Genomic DNA, 15497 nt, shown 5'->3' on the forward strand with positions numbered 1-15497 from the left:
TATCTCTATGGCTGTGTAAATGCCTCGTTTTTAACAGAAATATGACAAATACAACAATGGCATCATTTTGCAGGGACACTAAAGCACATTTTAAAATGCATTTCATTTCAAAACCACTCCAGTTGAAGCAATTGGAGTCTTTATTCTCCACCTTTCCAGAAGCAGCCTCTGCTTCTGAAAGCCACCGAGAGAGTTGAGGAATGTGGGTAGCATCTGCCAGGGACAGGATTCTGCCTCCCAAGTCTTTAGTAATTCACAGGTTGTAAACGTACTTGGTTCTGTGTCTGTGCATTTACACCAGGAATTCGTAAATGAGCATTTGTAACTTTCAAATGGCTCAGTTACTACCACTCCATTGCTTCTGCAGTCACAAGTGCCAACATCAGATTTCTTACCATATCACTATTGATAGGTACAGCTCAAGAAAAATTTTTAGTGCTTCCTTTTTTTTAGAATATAAGAAATAAGCACCATTTTGCTTACTTTTACTTTCCCACAAATCAATCTTAAATAAATCTATCCCTTACAAATGTATATTTTCAGGCTATTTTAAATTACTCTGAAATACATCTTATTTAATGGACATATTTACTTTACATAACACACAGTTTTATATCAGTTTTGTATGCGATTTGGTGAAGCTGACATCTATGAGCAAAATACTACACAGGAATTGCTTATGGCTATCCTTTGACCAAATATCTACTACATACAACCTAAAGTATTATAAATATATATAAAGGATTATAGCTTTAACTGCTAGTTTCTATTTCTAAAATATCCCAGGGCAGAAAGACAAGCTGACCTAATCAGGAGGTCATTTGAATAGATTTTATAGTGCAAGGCACAGCTAATGCCTGGTTGACATTCCAACCCAGAGAATTTTTTTCATCTGTGATTAATGGACTTGACATCCATTTTCTCACTGCTTTTGCTAAACATGTAGTTCAGAATTTATTGTTAAATACCACTGAGATCACAGGAAGCTAAACTCTTATGATGGAAAATATTGTGCCAGAGGCCAGAATTTCTCCAAAGAGTTCTGGATCTTACTTGGAAGTATATAATGGTTCATGGTTTCAGTCTCTGCAATGTAAGAAGCCTTTCTAAATGGAAAATCAATTGAATGCATGAGTAATACAGTAAACTCATAGTTAGATGAAGGGCTTTTAAATAAATTTTAAAGGAGTAGCAGAATAAGAAGGGAATGAGATGGAGGTGGACAACATCCCTATAGTTTCCTGAATAATGGATTTTGCATTGTGTTGCTTCTACAAAACATTCTAATAGAAACTGTAAGCATAGAAGAAGAGTATAAGATACAAAATGTCCTTTTCTCATTTAGCTGATTTAAGTGATCTAGAATATTGCTAGGATAAACAAGAGCCATATCCTCCTAAACAATCTGCACTACCAAGACAAAATATGAGATCTTGAAACGGTCTTCTAGTGCATACATTAAAGGCATCTGCCATTACAGTGTCTAAGGAAGACACATGGTACAGCAATCAAGAATTGATCAGCATGGTTAAGCTGAGTGGAAAGTCCTCTGTATGTGACCTTGAGCAAGTGACTTAACCTAATCTCTGATTACCCATGTATAAAACCAGGATCATTATAATACAATCTTAATACAACTGTTGAAGCAGTTGAAAATAACAACCTTCCAAAGGGGTTAGTACTTCACAGAAAATAAAATCTCAACAAATACTAGCTATTATTTTTATCAAGAAGCTGAAATAGTAATGAACTATATTTCTGAGCCACCTTAGACCAAAATAAGATTTATCAAACTCTCTTCTCATATAAGCAACAAATAACTGTGTGATGAACATATAAAAAATTCCTAGTGACTTAGGACAAATTGTAATTCTCTCCTCCCATAGTACAAGGAAAGTGATGATTTCAACATTTTGTTCATTGCCATGTGTTTTAAGCAGAGTTAATGTCCTGTTGATGCCTAAATCCTGGGTAACAGTGACAGTGAAGAAGAACAAGGGACCAATACATGAAGCTGAGTTCAGGCTATGGTTTTATTATAAAGGTGTATCAACTATTATGAAATTAAATCACTGTGGGCAAGTGCAGGTGTCACTCCACGGATGTGTGGAATGACTCTCTCCCTGTATACATACTTTCATTCACTTGTACATTTTAATGCTTCTGTGAAAGTATAACATCTTACTTAGAGCATGTAAATGATTAGTTTCAAAATTAGACATGTAAGCACGATGTGGGTTCATTAATTGTTCATTATTCCTGCTTGTTGCAAAATTAGCTTTGTGACCAGGCTCTGGCTGCAGCATATATAACATGCACACTACATTAGTCCTTCCCTCTTCTGCCCGGAGCCAAGGGGGTCCAGAATGGGCACCATTAGCAATTCCTAATGGGGACTATAATTCCTACTTAGAAGCAAATAGTAAGAAATTAAATCAATTCAATCTAAAAACATACAGTGGCAATTCCATTTCACAAGGGATGCTGTTGAAACAGTTAACTCTGAGTGAACTCTTCCTGTTCTTTGATTGGGAAGCGTTTCAGGCCTTAATTACTGTCTTCTGTGAGTGTGTGACAGATCGTCCCTTTTTCACAGGCTTCTTGCCAGAATAAGGCAGGCTCTTTTTTTCTTTTAAGAAGACTACACTTAATTAGTGCTAGAGTAATTAACTCCTTGTGGGTTAGATTTCATTTTGCAACGAAATTTTTATTCTAGCTGCAATTATCTGCTTTGGTTGTCTTTGTAGTAATTCTTAAAATAAAAAACAACTTGACCCCAAAATTTATTTTCTGAAGCAAAGGTAAAACTTGTTTTTTGTTAAGTAGAATTAATAAAATTGTCAATTAAAAAAAGATAAAGCAGATAGGAACATCCCCATGGCAGCAATAGAAATGGAGAGACAGGGCAGAGTGGGGCTCAGGCTGCAGCATCAGAGTTCTCCCAGATAACCACATGATCACAGAACATTTACCCAACCTCTCCATGTTGCTGTTTGCTCATGTGCATGCTGATATTAGCAGCGCTGAACTCAGAGGGCTGCTGTAACCATGCATGGTACACATTAGGTGCTCCATAACTGTGAGCCAATTTTTCCTGCTCACCCTATTTTCCATCATAAAATAGGGTACTCTGCATTTTAATTCTTCAACTCTCTAGTGCAGGCCAGGGCAGAATGACTGTCAATCTGATGAGCTTTCAAATCAGCAGCACCCTACCAACATCCTGCTCCTCAGAGAGTGTCCTTTAGGTGACACTATCTGTGCCTAGATCTAAGAAGAAGAGATGACAGAACAGACTTAAAACAGGGAAGGCTGGCATCTGAAAGGTTACACTGAGTGAAGCTGAATGCTGGGAGTTGCAGAGAAAAGGGATTCGCTCTTCATTAGTGAAACCCAAATAAAAATTGATCACATTAGGCTCACCATGACAAAGAATAATTCAATTGGTGGCTCCTTTTAAGATAAAATATAAAGTTTCTTCATGAATATAATTTATAAAAAGGTGAGAAAAATTCTTCTGACAAGAATGGCTCTATTGCTCTCTTTTTACCTTTTTTTAGAGAAATAACTATAGATTTTGTAAGACAGCTTCATGACATTGTAAGGAAAGGAAAAGAACAATGAAAATGTTTTTAAAAATTACCAAAAACTGACCATCCCCAAATAGCATTGGTTAACAACTAGAGATTAGTGTTGTGATCATTTCTTTCCTCATACATACATGGGAAATTTTATTACACTTTAATCAACTGAATAATTGAAGAGGTACAAATGAAGTTATTTAATTTCAGATGTTTCTTCAGCTCTAGCAATATTTTAAAATATGTTTAAAGTTAATTAAAAGCATGACGAACAATGTTGAAATGTTGGAACTACCGTGTATCTTAAATGAAAAGTTTTAATTTCAAATGTTTAATTTTTATTTACTTTTCATCTACTTGAAAGGCAGAGTTGGAGGGATGGGAGAGGGTCGGAGGGGAGAGATCTTCCATATGCTGGTTCACTCCCCAAATGTCCACAACAAACAGGGTTGGGCCATGCCAAAGCCAGGATATCATAGACATATCAGATTTCGGCATTATTAACAAATTAGAGATTGACATATGTAGAATACCATTCTCAATAACTATAGAACACACATCATTTTAATTCAAAATGGACATTTAGCAAAATTAACATTATGCATAACTATCAAGCACATCTCAACAAATTTCAAAGTATTGAAATAGAGAATATATTCCAAATACAGTGGAATTATTATACAATCAATGACAAAAAAAGACAACTAGAAAATTCTGAAATATTTGTAAATTAAACAATGCATCTCATGAGGGTTCACCTCACCTCCGTTTAGAATGGCTTTCATAGAGAAATCAACAAACAACAAATGCTGGTGAGGATGTGGGGAAAAAGGTACCCTAATCCACTGTTGGTGGGAATGTAAACTGGTACAGCCACTGTGGACAGTAAGGAGATACCTCAGGAATCTGAATTATTAGACCTACCATATGACCCAGCCAACCCACTCATGAGAATTTACCCAAGGGAAATGAAATCAGCATGTGAAGGAGTTATCTGTATGTTTATTGCAGCTCAATTCACAACAGCTAATATATGGAATCAACCCAGATGTCTCTTAACTGAAGACTGGATAAAGATATTATAGGGTATGTACACCATGAAATACTACACAACAGTAAAAAAAAAATTAAGTCCTGTCATTTGCAATGAAATAATACAACTGGAAAACATTAAACTTAGTGAAATAAGCCATTCCCAAAAAGACGAATCTGTGGTAACTAATAGACTACCTAAAAGGAAATCTGTAGAAGTGAAATTGATACTTTGAAATGAGATGACTTTGAACAACTCTTGTCTTGAAAGTTGAGAACAGTTTTTTCATACTATTTGTTGAATTCTTTGCTTAGTATAGGGTTAATCTTATGTGTAGAAAGTTAATTGAAACTAGATCTTAGTGAAAAAAAATGGGGATAAGAGAGGGAGGAAGAAAAAGGTGGGAGGGCGGGTAGGGTGGGAAATACCACTATGTTCCTAAATTTGTATTTATGAAATGCATGAAGTTTGTACACCTTAAATAAATGGTTAAAAGTTTTAAAAAAGTTTTTCTAAATAGTCTATGGATTAAAAAGGAAATTAGAATTTTTTTAAACTGAAACAGGAGCATCAAAACAGATATTTTACAGCAAAGGCAATGCTTATGGGGATATGTTTAGACTTAAAATACACACATACTAGAGAGGAAGGGTTAAAATACTAAATGATTTAAGTCCCTATTCCAAAAAAGCAAGCAAGTTGAATGCAAGCAAAATAGATGAGAGGAAATTGCAGAAATGGGGGTATACATTACTGAAACAGAAAATTCACATATGGTAGAGAAATTCAAACCAAAATTTATTTTTTCTAAAAAGTTAAAATTGATAAATCCCAAGGAAGACTCAAGAACATTAAAAAACAGGACTAAATTTAAGAATGAAAAAGGCATTGTTACAGACCCTAAAACACTGAACAGAAAAATATGGAGAGAGTGTTTAATCTAGAAGTTAAGACATTGGCTTCCCTCATCACAGTATCAGGTTCAGTCCTAGTTCTGACTCCAGACTCCAGCTTTCTGACAGTGTAGACCCCGGGAGGCAGTAGTGATAGCTCAAGTACTTGGTTTATTATCACCCACATGGCAGACTTGGATTCTGTTTCCAGTTCCCAGCTTCTGCCAGTGTCCAGACCCAGACATTGTGAGCATCTGAGGAATTAACCAGTGAATAAGAGCATAGTGTATCCCTCTCTCCTTATTTCCCTTTCTCCCTCCTTCACTCCTATCTCCTCCTCTCTCTTATTCCATCCCTCTGCCTCTCAGCCTCTCAAATAAATAAAAATATATAAAAATTAAAACAAAAAGGAAGATATTAAGAACAATTTTATGGAAGGAAATTTGAGCATTTAAAATATTTTTCAGGGCCAGTGTTGTGGCACAGCAGATTAAGCTACCAAGTGCAATACCAGCATCATGTATCAGAGTATTAGTTTAAGTCCCAGCTGCTCTGCTTCTGATCCAGTGCTAATGTACCTGGGAAATCAGCAGAAAATGGTCCAAGTACTTGCATCCCTGCCATCCACGTGGGAGACCTGGATGGATTTCCTGTCTCCTGCCTTCAGCCTGGCCCAGCCCCAGCTGTTGTGACAATTTGGCGTGTGAACCAGCAGATGTAAGATCTATTTCTCTCTCTGTCTTTCCTTCTCTCTATATCAATCTGCCTCCCAAATAAATAAATAAATAAATCTTTTTCAGCAAAGATTTTCAATGAAAAACACAGCTTATCAAGACTGACAAAGGAAAATGGAAAATGTAATTAATTCTATTTATTAAATAAATTGAATAGTTTTTTAAAAAGCCTTATCAAAATGGAAACTGTAGGTACATTTGGCTTCATTGAAAAGCTCCACCAACATTTGGAAAACACACAAAACTGACCTTACAACCAGTCTATCAGATAATGGAAAAAGAGGGACCATATCTCAACACAGTAAATTTGTTCAGCAAAATCTTGTTACTAAAGCTTGGCATGGATATTGAAAAAAAAAAAAAAGAATTGTGTCAGTCACTATCATGAACATATTCATGGAAATACAAAAGAGAACAAATAGCCAAAGAAACCTGACAAAACTGGAGAAAACATATTGCCTGATTTCAAATTATATTATCAAGTACAATAATCAAAGCAGAGTGGTATTGGTATCAAAACGAACCTAGTCCAACAGAGCAGAATCAAGATATCAGACATAAACCCACACATATACATTCAACTGATATTTTACAAAGGCACCAGGACTTCATAGAGGGACTTCAATAATCGGTACAGAGGGGATGGCATTGTGAAGTAGTGGGCTAATATTGCCATTTGCAATGCCAGCATCCCATTTGGACACGTTAGAGTCCCGGATGCTCCATTTCCATCCCAACTCCCTGCTAATGTACCCGGAAAGAAATAGAAGATGGCCCACGTCCTTGGGCCCCTGCACCCAGGTGGAAGACACAGATGAAACTCCCGGCACTTGGCTTCGGCCTGGCCCAGTCCAAACCATTGCAGCCATTTGGGAGTGAACCAGAGGATGGAAGATCTCTCTTTTTCTCTCTGAATCTGCCTTCTCTCTCTGCCCCACCCCCATAATTTGGCCTTTCAAATAAAATAAAAACAAATACTTAAAATAATTAAATAATTAAATTAATAGTGTTGGGAAAACAGAATATCCACATGAAGAGTGATATTGGGCCCCTATCTTAAACCATACACAAGTATTAACCTAAAATGGACTTAAATGTAATACTTAAAAGCATGAAACTCGTAGAATAAAACAGGGAAAAATCTTCTTTAATGTAACAATTTTTCAGAATTTTAACACAATGACTTTTCAGAATTTGGGAAACACAAGCAACAAAAGCAAAAACAAAAAAAGTGGGATTACATTAAACTAAAACAGCTTCTAAATAACTAAAGAAACAATGAATGGAGTGAAGAGACAACCTACAGAATGGGAGAAAATATTTACAAAATATATATTGGATAAGGGATAGATCTACAAAATATAGCAGTATCTCAGACTCAATAGTAAAAAAATGGATTTAAAAATGACCAAAGCATCTGAACAGATATTTTTCAAAAATGACATTTCACATATCACAAAAATCAATCAACATCACTAAGCAAGGATATGCAGTTCAAAACTACAAGATCCTTAAACCTGTTAGGATGGCTATCATAATAAAGAAAGAAGTTGCAATTCTGGGCAAGGATGCAGAGAAAAGGGAACCTTGTGCATTGTTGACTGGGAGTGTAAATTGGTATGGTCATTACAGAAAACAAAATAGAGAATCCAAATAAATTTTAAAATAGAACTATCATATGTTTCAGCAGTTCTACTTCTGGGTTCACTCATAAGATGCTGAAATAAAATCAACATCTTGAGAGATATTTTCACTGTTTATTACAACACTGTTCACAATGGCAAAGATATGAATACAACCTGAGTGTCCACTGACAGATGAATGGATAAAGAAAATACATACACACACAGTGGAATATTATTCAACCAAATAAAAGTATGAAAGAAGGCCATTTGCAACAACACAATGATCCTTGAGAGCATTATGCCAAGTAAAATAAACCAGAAAAAAAGACAAATATTATTAGATCTCACTTATATGAGTAGTCTTCAAAAAGTTCATGAAAAATTAATTAAAAGACAATGCACATTTTCCATGGACCAGGGCCTATGTTGAGGAGAGATGGGAGAATAAGGGAGATGTTAGAAATTTTGAGTTATGAGTAAGTTCCAGAGATCTAACATACATCACAGCACCTGTAGTGAGCAATATTCTTAAAATTTTTTGAGAAAAAAAAGAGAAAATCTTAAATGTTCTCACTATGCCAAAAAATTGTGATGGGCACGTTAAGTAGGTAATATGATTATGGCAATCATTTCATGATAGACATTTCTAAGTATCATGGCATTCACTTTAAATACATATTATTTTATTTAACAATTGTACCTCAATTAGACTGGAGTAAAAACACATATATGCAAATATTAAACAAATTCAGCAAAGCATTCATGTCCATAATATATCAAGGACCTGTACAAATCAAAAAGATGGCTCTAATGAAAATATGGGCAAAACCCATGTGGGAGACCAAGATCAAGTCTGTGTTTCCTGGCTTCATCCTGGCCCAACCCTGTCTGTCATAGCAATTTGAGCAGTAAACCAGCAAATGAAAGATTCTCTCTCTCACACTCTCGCTCTCTCTTTCTCTCTTAAATTAAAAAAAAGGAAATATGGGCAAATTTTAAAGATATGTTTTAATATCCCTTAACAATTTGCTATTACATTCTTCCATCTTTAAAGCCAGCAGCACTGGGCTGAGTCCTCACACTACCATCTCTGTTTCTCTAGATTCTCTTTCCTAAAGATCTTTGTGATTACACTATGCTCACCTAGATAATTCAGAATATTCTTTCTGTCTTTTTCCAGTGTATTTATTTAAGAGAGGGAGAGATTCGCTTTTCAATGGTTGGTGCTGGGGCTGAAGTCAGGAGCTCAGAACAAAATCCAGGTCTCCTGTGTAGATGGCAGGAACTTAATTTCTTGAATCATTGCATGCGGCTCCCATGTGTCTGCATTAGCAGGATCTGGAGTCGGGAGCCAGATCGGGGAATTGAACCCAAGCACTATTTTGTGCGGCACAGATATCTTAACTGCCAGGCTAAATGCCCTTTCCAATCCGTTTAAGGTCAGTTGATTTGGAACTTTCATTCCAACTGCAACATTTATTCCACTTTGCCATGTAACCGGACATACTCATAAGTCTGGGCATTAAGAAATAGATTATTAAGGAAGACATTTTTCCAACTACTACAAAACATCATCAAAGAAACCATACAAATAATCAGTAAAAATATTTTTAAAAATTGTCTAATCTCATTATTCATAAGGGAAATACAAATTAAGATCATAATTATATGTCACTAAACCCTATCAAAATGGCTAATAGTAAAAGTCTGATAAGGATATAGAACAATAGAAATTTTCTTATATTGCTGATGGAGATTTTTAATTGATGCAAAAATTTTGGAAATTGAAAAGTGTCTTCTAAAGTATAGGATATTTATAACCTAGTATCCAAAAATTTCACCCCCCAACTATACACCCCAGAGAAAGGCATACATACATGTACCATATGACAAAGATATTCAAAGCAATAGCAATTTTAGAAGATCATTTTAATTATTTTAGGGCAGAGTGACAGAAAGGTAGAGAGAGATAGAGAGATAGATGGAGAGAGAGAGAGACAGAGAAAGAGAATTTTCCAACGACTGGTTCACTCCTCCAATGGCCATAAAGACCAGGGCTGGGTAAAGTGAAGCCAGGAGCCTGGTTCTCCATCCGGGTTTCCCACGTGGGTGACAGGGGGCCAAGAATACTTGAGCCATCTTCTGCTGGCTTCTCAGTGCATTAGTAGGAAGCTGGATCAGAAGCACAGCAGCTAGGACTGGGGGACTCTAATCAGTGCTCCAATGGGATGCTGGTGTTGCAAAACCAGGACTGGGGGACTCTAATCAGTGCTCTATTGGGATGCTGGTGCTGCAAAACTATGGCTTAACCTGGGGCACCACAGTGCCAGCCCCAGCAACAGTATTTTAACAGCCACCAACTGGAAACTACCCAAATGCCAATGCAAAATAGAATGAAAAAGAAATCAATTGTGGTGTATTCATACAACAAAATATTATATAGTACCATAAATGAATAAATTTCTACTGTACAAGAACAGCATGGATAGATTTCATAAACACAATGTTGAGTGAGTAAAGCCAGACACAAAAAGGTGCATGTTATAGGATTCTATTTATATAAAGTTCAAAAGCAGACAAGAGCAATCTATTGTAACAGAGATCAGAATAGAAGTTGCCTTTAGGTATGGCATACTCACAAGAGGTCACAAGTGAGGCTTCTCGGGTACTAGCAATGTTCCACTTTGTAAAAATACACTTACATGTTTTATGATCCCTTCTGTATGATATATTATAACACATTTTCCGTACATCTATGGAAATAGTGTATGTACTTTCTGTCAAAAACTTAGGTGCTTCTTTTGCTTTCAAAGATGTAGTAAAAATAGATTCTTGATTAAACAGGCCATCCTGGTAAGACAAATTTCACAATGAACAGACACCTCCTGTCAAAAGAGCCAAATACCAAAAGACAAGAGGTTAAAATGAATTAAAACGTAGCCATTCTTGAATCAAATGAAAATGTTACAGACCCCAGAGACTATTCTCATATGTGGACTTTTTCAGTGACCTAAAGGTAGTCATTTAAAATTAGTTAAATAACATTATATTCAACCTTTTGAAATGAGAGTTTTTGCCTTTTTATGAGAAATTGGCATTTTCATCACCAAGGAGGTACACAACCTCCTTGACATAATGACTCTCCATTTCAATTTTTAAAAAAATAATATGCTTAGCAAAAGCCCATCCATGATCTGTAAGCAGAGAAAGGACAGCAGTGATATGTGCCCACAGGGGAGAAAGAGAATGGAAATTTCAAGCTGCAGTACCAGGAATTGAAAGCGTGATAATGAGAATTCCCACGGTAACACGACTACCCAGGTTTCCTGCATGTTTTTTTTTTTTCTGTGGTTTTTTGGTCTGTTTGTTTTAGTATCACAAATGGCTATGAATAACAATAACAGCAAATAATATTTCTTTTTATATTGCACTTTGTGCTTGTAAAGAATTTTCATATAAACAGATTTTCTTAGGATATTGGGGTCTTTTGAATCAACTCAACTTTAGTTCATATTGTTGTCAGGCCCATTTTAATTTTTCTGACTTTGTACATGTCTTGTAACTGCCGCTCTTACCTCGTGTGCACACTGAGGGTCAGAAGTACCTGAAGCAGGTTCCTGAGAGCACTGCCTTGGTGGTATACATACGTCCACCCACATGTATAATGGAGATAACAAGGTGAAGTCCAGGACACACAGCAGGCATTTCATGAATGACAGTGCTTGGTGGAGTTGCCTCACGGGACATCTGCAACAGTGTCTGAAGGCAGGGACTGCAGGTGTTTGTTTACTTGCACAAACACCTTCCTCATCGTAGGTACTCAGTAAATATTTGTGTAATGAGTGAATGAATCTATAAATGAACAAATTAGAGGAAGCAAGGCGTGAACCCATTGTCCCAGTTTTGTATGAGAAAAGCAACACAGGTTTGTCATAGGTCCCACTGCAACTAATTATAAAAGTTGGGTTACCAACCCAGTTTTTCTTACTCCAAGTTCAGTGCTTGTCCTCAATTCTAGCAGTGCTCATGACAATATTTATTTGCCTTGCTTTGAATGTTGGCATTTTATCTTCATTTCGTATGTGTGATTTACTCTATGGTAAAGTGTCTGGACTCAGCTCAGAAAGAAATCCAGTAAACAAGTTTCATGCTAATGCTGATAGTATGTGATATTTTAAATATACCTAAACTATGATAAAAGATGGAAGTGCTGAATTTATATAGAATGCATGTTAAATACAAAATAAAAATATCACCACAGAAGGTATTGGGCAAATAAATCTTATGTAGTTTTTTTTTTCTTGAAGCTATAGTCTTAAAAAATTAAACATAGCCAGATAAATGTCTTTCCCAAAGGAATTATGGATAATTTCAAAGTAGCATATTAGGTCATTTAACTAAGCTTTAAAGAATTTCTTCAACTAGCTAACATCTGGGCTGTCCACGCACCTTGCCTTTACTAATGGAAATGTGTTCACTATGGCCAAGACACTAGGAAATTTGTATACATGTCCATACAGTCATAAAGTTGCATTTTAAAGTATCATTCTGTTATTAAATATAGTATAATGCAGAATTTGGAAGTATTGGGAAGCAAATGAGCTAAGGTGGGTGTTGGGGGGTAGTTTTAAAAAGAAAGACTAGAGCAAGTAGAAGAATACACTGGAAATGCAGCCAGCAAAATTAAGAGCAAGAGTAACAGAAAAAAAGGCCCAAACTGAGGTGGCCACTGACCTTCCCCAGGAGATGTGGTAGGAAGGTCCTAGCCTTGGAGGACACTCAGCAGAGTCATGGCTGTCTTGCACATCACTAGGCTGCCTGCTTGCAGGAACTAAGCTAAGAACAGTCTCCCTTCTATAAGTGGATAGAAGGTGAACTGGAAAGCCCAGTGGGAGAGAAAACATTTCAATGGGAGTTATGAATCACATAACAAATAAAGTTTATTGAAGCAGTATAAGGCAGTGAAAAGAGCACTGAACTGGAAGACTTCTGTCCTGCCAAGTACAGCTTTTCACACCACCCCATAAGTGCTTTCTATTAATATCACTATTATTATAAGAATTCTTCTCCATGAAATCTAATATATTATTGCTAATATATAGAAAACATACTGACTACATCCCTGCTTACAACTAATAATCTTGCTAAGTATTCTAAATATTTCTACTCACTGCCCTTAGGATGTCTCCAAACACCCTAAAAGACTTCAAACCTTATATTCCTTGGCCATGGAGGTCTTTCATATCTGCAGGTGATTCATGATCTTTCTCAATTCCTGCTCTTTGCTCTTGCTCTTTCTTATGTTTAGAGCACTACTGCCTCCACTTCTCTCTCTAAATCTTATTAATTTCTTAGGTCTTATGTTAAACATCATTCCTTCTGGACTGTGAAATGTTATTCTTCCCTCTCCCCACCACCACCATCCTCACATCCAAATTCAACTTAAGTGCTCCTACCACATATTTTCATAGCAACCACCTGTTCTTGTAGCAGTACTACCATAGAATTTTTCATGATTAATTGAAATTGCTTTTCTAGTTCTCTCCCTGGATGAATTATTAAGTCCTGTGAAGAATGAAGATCTAATTGCCCCATTCAACATTTTGCACCAAGCATCTGGCATGAGTCACATAAGAGCATAAAAAAAAAATGTCTTGAATGCATGGATTGATGAAGGATTGATTGAATAAGCTAAGTCTAAGTCCTACTCCATACCTATTAAGAACATGAAGCCTACTTAATTCTCTTGGTCTCTTTTCTTGCTGGTAGGTACACAACCATCATCTACGCACCAGTCGTTCTGAATTCATTTCAGATCCTCAAAAACATCATATTCTTCACACTGACAGGAATCTCTTGCCTAAAATACTCTTCCCAATTGTCTTTATCTTAACTACTCATCTTTCAGGGCTCTATTTAGTTTGTTTTTCTTTCCTAATCTTCCACCTCCCAACTTGCCATCCCACGTGAATTAAGTCCTCCTCCAAGGTATGCCCCCAGGACTTTTCATGTCAACAATGATGTCATCACATAGATCCTTGTGGAGTTTCTGGTCACTCATTATTATCTTCCTCTAGACTCTAAGCTTCCAGGAGGTATGGATCATGTCTGCGGTACCATTTTATCCTGAAACAAAGTGGACAGTTAACAAATATTTGTTAGTTAAGTGGTTCAATTATTTTTAATAAAAAGTGAACAGCATTTTTCAGGCATGGCCTTCCTTTCTCTTCCCACCTGGGAATCAATAAGTCTTTGAAGTAATGTCAGTGTTCTGAGCCTGTCTGAATCCCTTGTTCTTCCATCATTCTTCTAAATCATCCACAGAGCCTATTATGCATCCTATGCCATCAAAATTGGAATAGCTATTTTCTTTCATCAGAGCTTTAATTCCAATTGTAAAGACCTCAGCTTTCCTGTAGGAATTGCTCAAAGATTACTCTTGAAGTTTCATATTCAATAACTCTATCTCTATAGCTCTGGCTCGTCGTCTTCCTACCAACTATTGTTCAGAACCACGCAAGTGCTGAAACACTATTTTTATTCCAGACTCCTGTTATCATTTTCCCTACAAAAGAAATTTTTCCACTTTCACTGTGTCATGCCTTTCTGTTAAATAGGTCCAGATTGTGTCTTTGAGTAATGAATATGCCTGCTAGTCCATGGATACTTCAACTCCCACATTAATGGAATGAAGAGTGTAACGCTTGGGATCTCACACTTTCAGGTATCATGCCCAGGCAATAACTCCTGGACTAAGACTATTTAAAGATTTCATATCCATTGTGAATGGGTTACATTGTGTCCTTACAACATAAAGAGTGGGGACGGCGCTGTGGCTCAATAGGTTAATCCTCTGCCTTGCGGCGCCGGCACACCGGGTTCTAGTCCCAGTCATGGCACCGGCTTTTGACCCGGTTGCTCCTCTTCCAGTCCAGCTCTCTGCTGTGGACCGGGAAGGCAGTGGAGGATGGCCCAAGTGCTTGGGCCCTGCACCTGCATGGGAGACCAGGAGAAACACCTGGCTCTCGGCTTTGGATCAGCCCAGTACTGCACTCCTAATAACACCATCTCATTCTGTTGTTGCATCCCTGGAGACAACAGTGGCTTCCTTTTCTTGCTTCTGCCCGTGACACCATACCTGTATGACCTTTCAGCCATTCCACCATTTAGGCAAGTAATTTTCTGCATTACATTTTCTCTGTTGAAATGCCTACAGTGGATCCTTCATCCTTGACTGTACCCTAACTAACACAACCAAAAAAAAAAAAAACAAAAACAAAAACAAAAACAAAAAACAAAAATGTTAAACTAATAAATTTTTTAGGATAAATATTATCTTGAGCATCCTCAATCTTTGAGCAAACTAACTCTAAGTCATTGATATTAAATTCACCTCCTTCCCCTCACCTAATCCCCAGCATTTATTTGGAATTCCATCTTGGTAAACTTTTTTCTGTAGTTCCAGTTAATGTTTCAATAAAAATCTCAAAGGACAGCCCATGGTGCAATGGATTAAGCTGCCAATTGTGTCACTGGTATCCCATATCTGAGTGTAGATTCAAGGCCCAGCTATACTGCTTCCGATCCAGGTTCCTGCTAATTCACCTGGGAAAGCAGTAGAAGATGGCCCA

General features: G+C 36.8%; 1 protein-coding gene across 10 annotated transcripts in view; it reads right to left on the bottom strand.

The window, feature by feature from the left end:
* Positions 1-15497, bottom strand: part of LOC149125609 (uncharacterized) — a 126471-nt gene that overhangs the window by 12728 nt on the left and 98246 nt on the right. The window contains exon 6 of one of the 10 annotated variants that reach the window (XR_016237171.1): positions 7368-13992. The exons of the other annotated variants lie outside the window; for them this stretch is intronic. The gene's annotated coding sequence lies outside the window, so the exon portion shown is untranslated. Of the gene's footprint in view, positions 1-7367; positions 13993-15497 lie in introns of those variants that run through there. 10 annotated transcript variants of the gene reach the window in all.

The sequence above is a fragment of the Oryctolagus cuniculus genome, chromosome 7 (genome assembly GCF_051225735.1).
Source record: "Oryctolagus cuniculus isolate XC-2025 breed Fujian yellow rabbit chromosome 7, ASM5122573v1, whole genome shotgun sequence".
NCBI classification, from domain to species: domain Eukaryota; kingdom Metazoa; phylum Chordata; class Mammalia; order Lagomorpha; family Leporidae; genus Oryctolagus; species Oryctolagus cuniculus.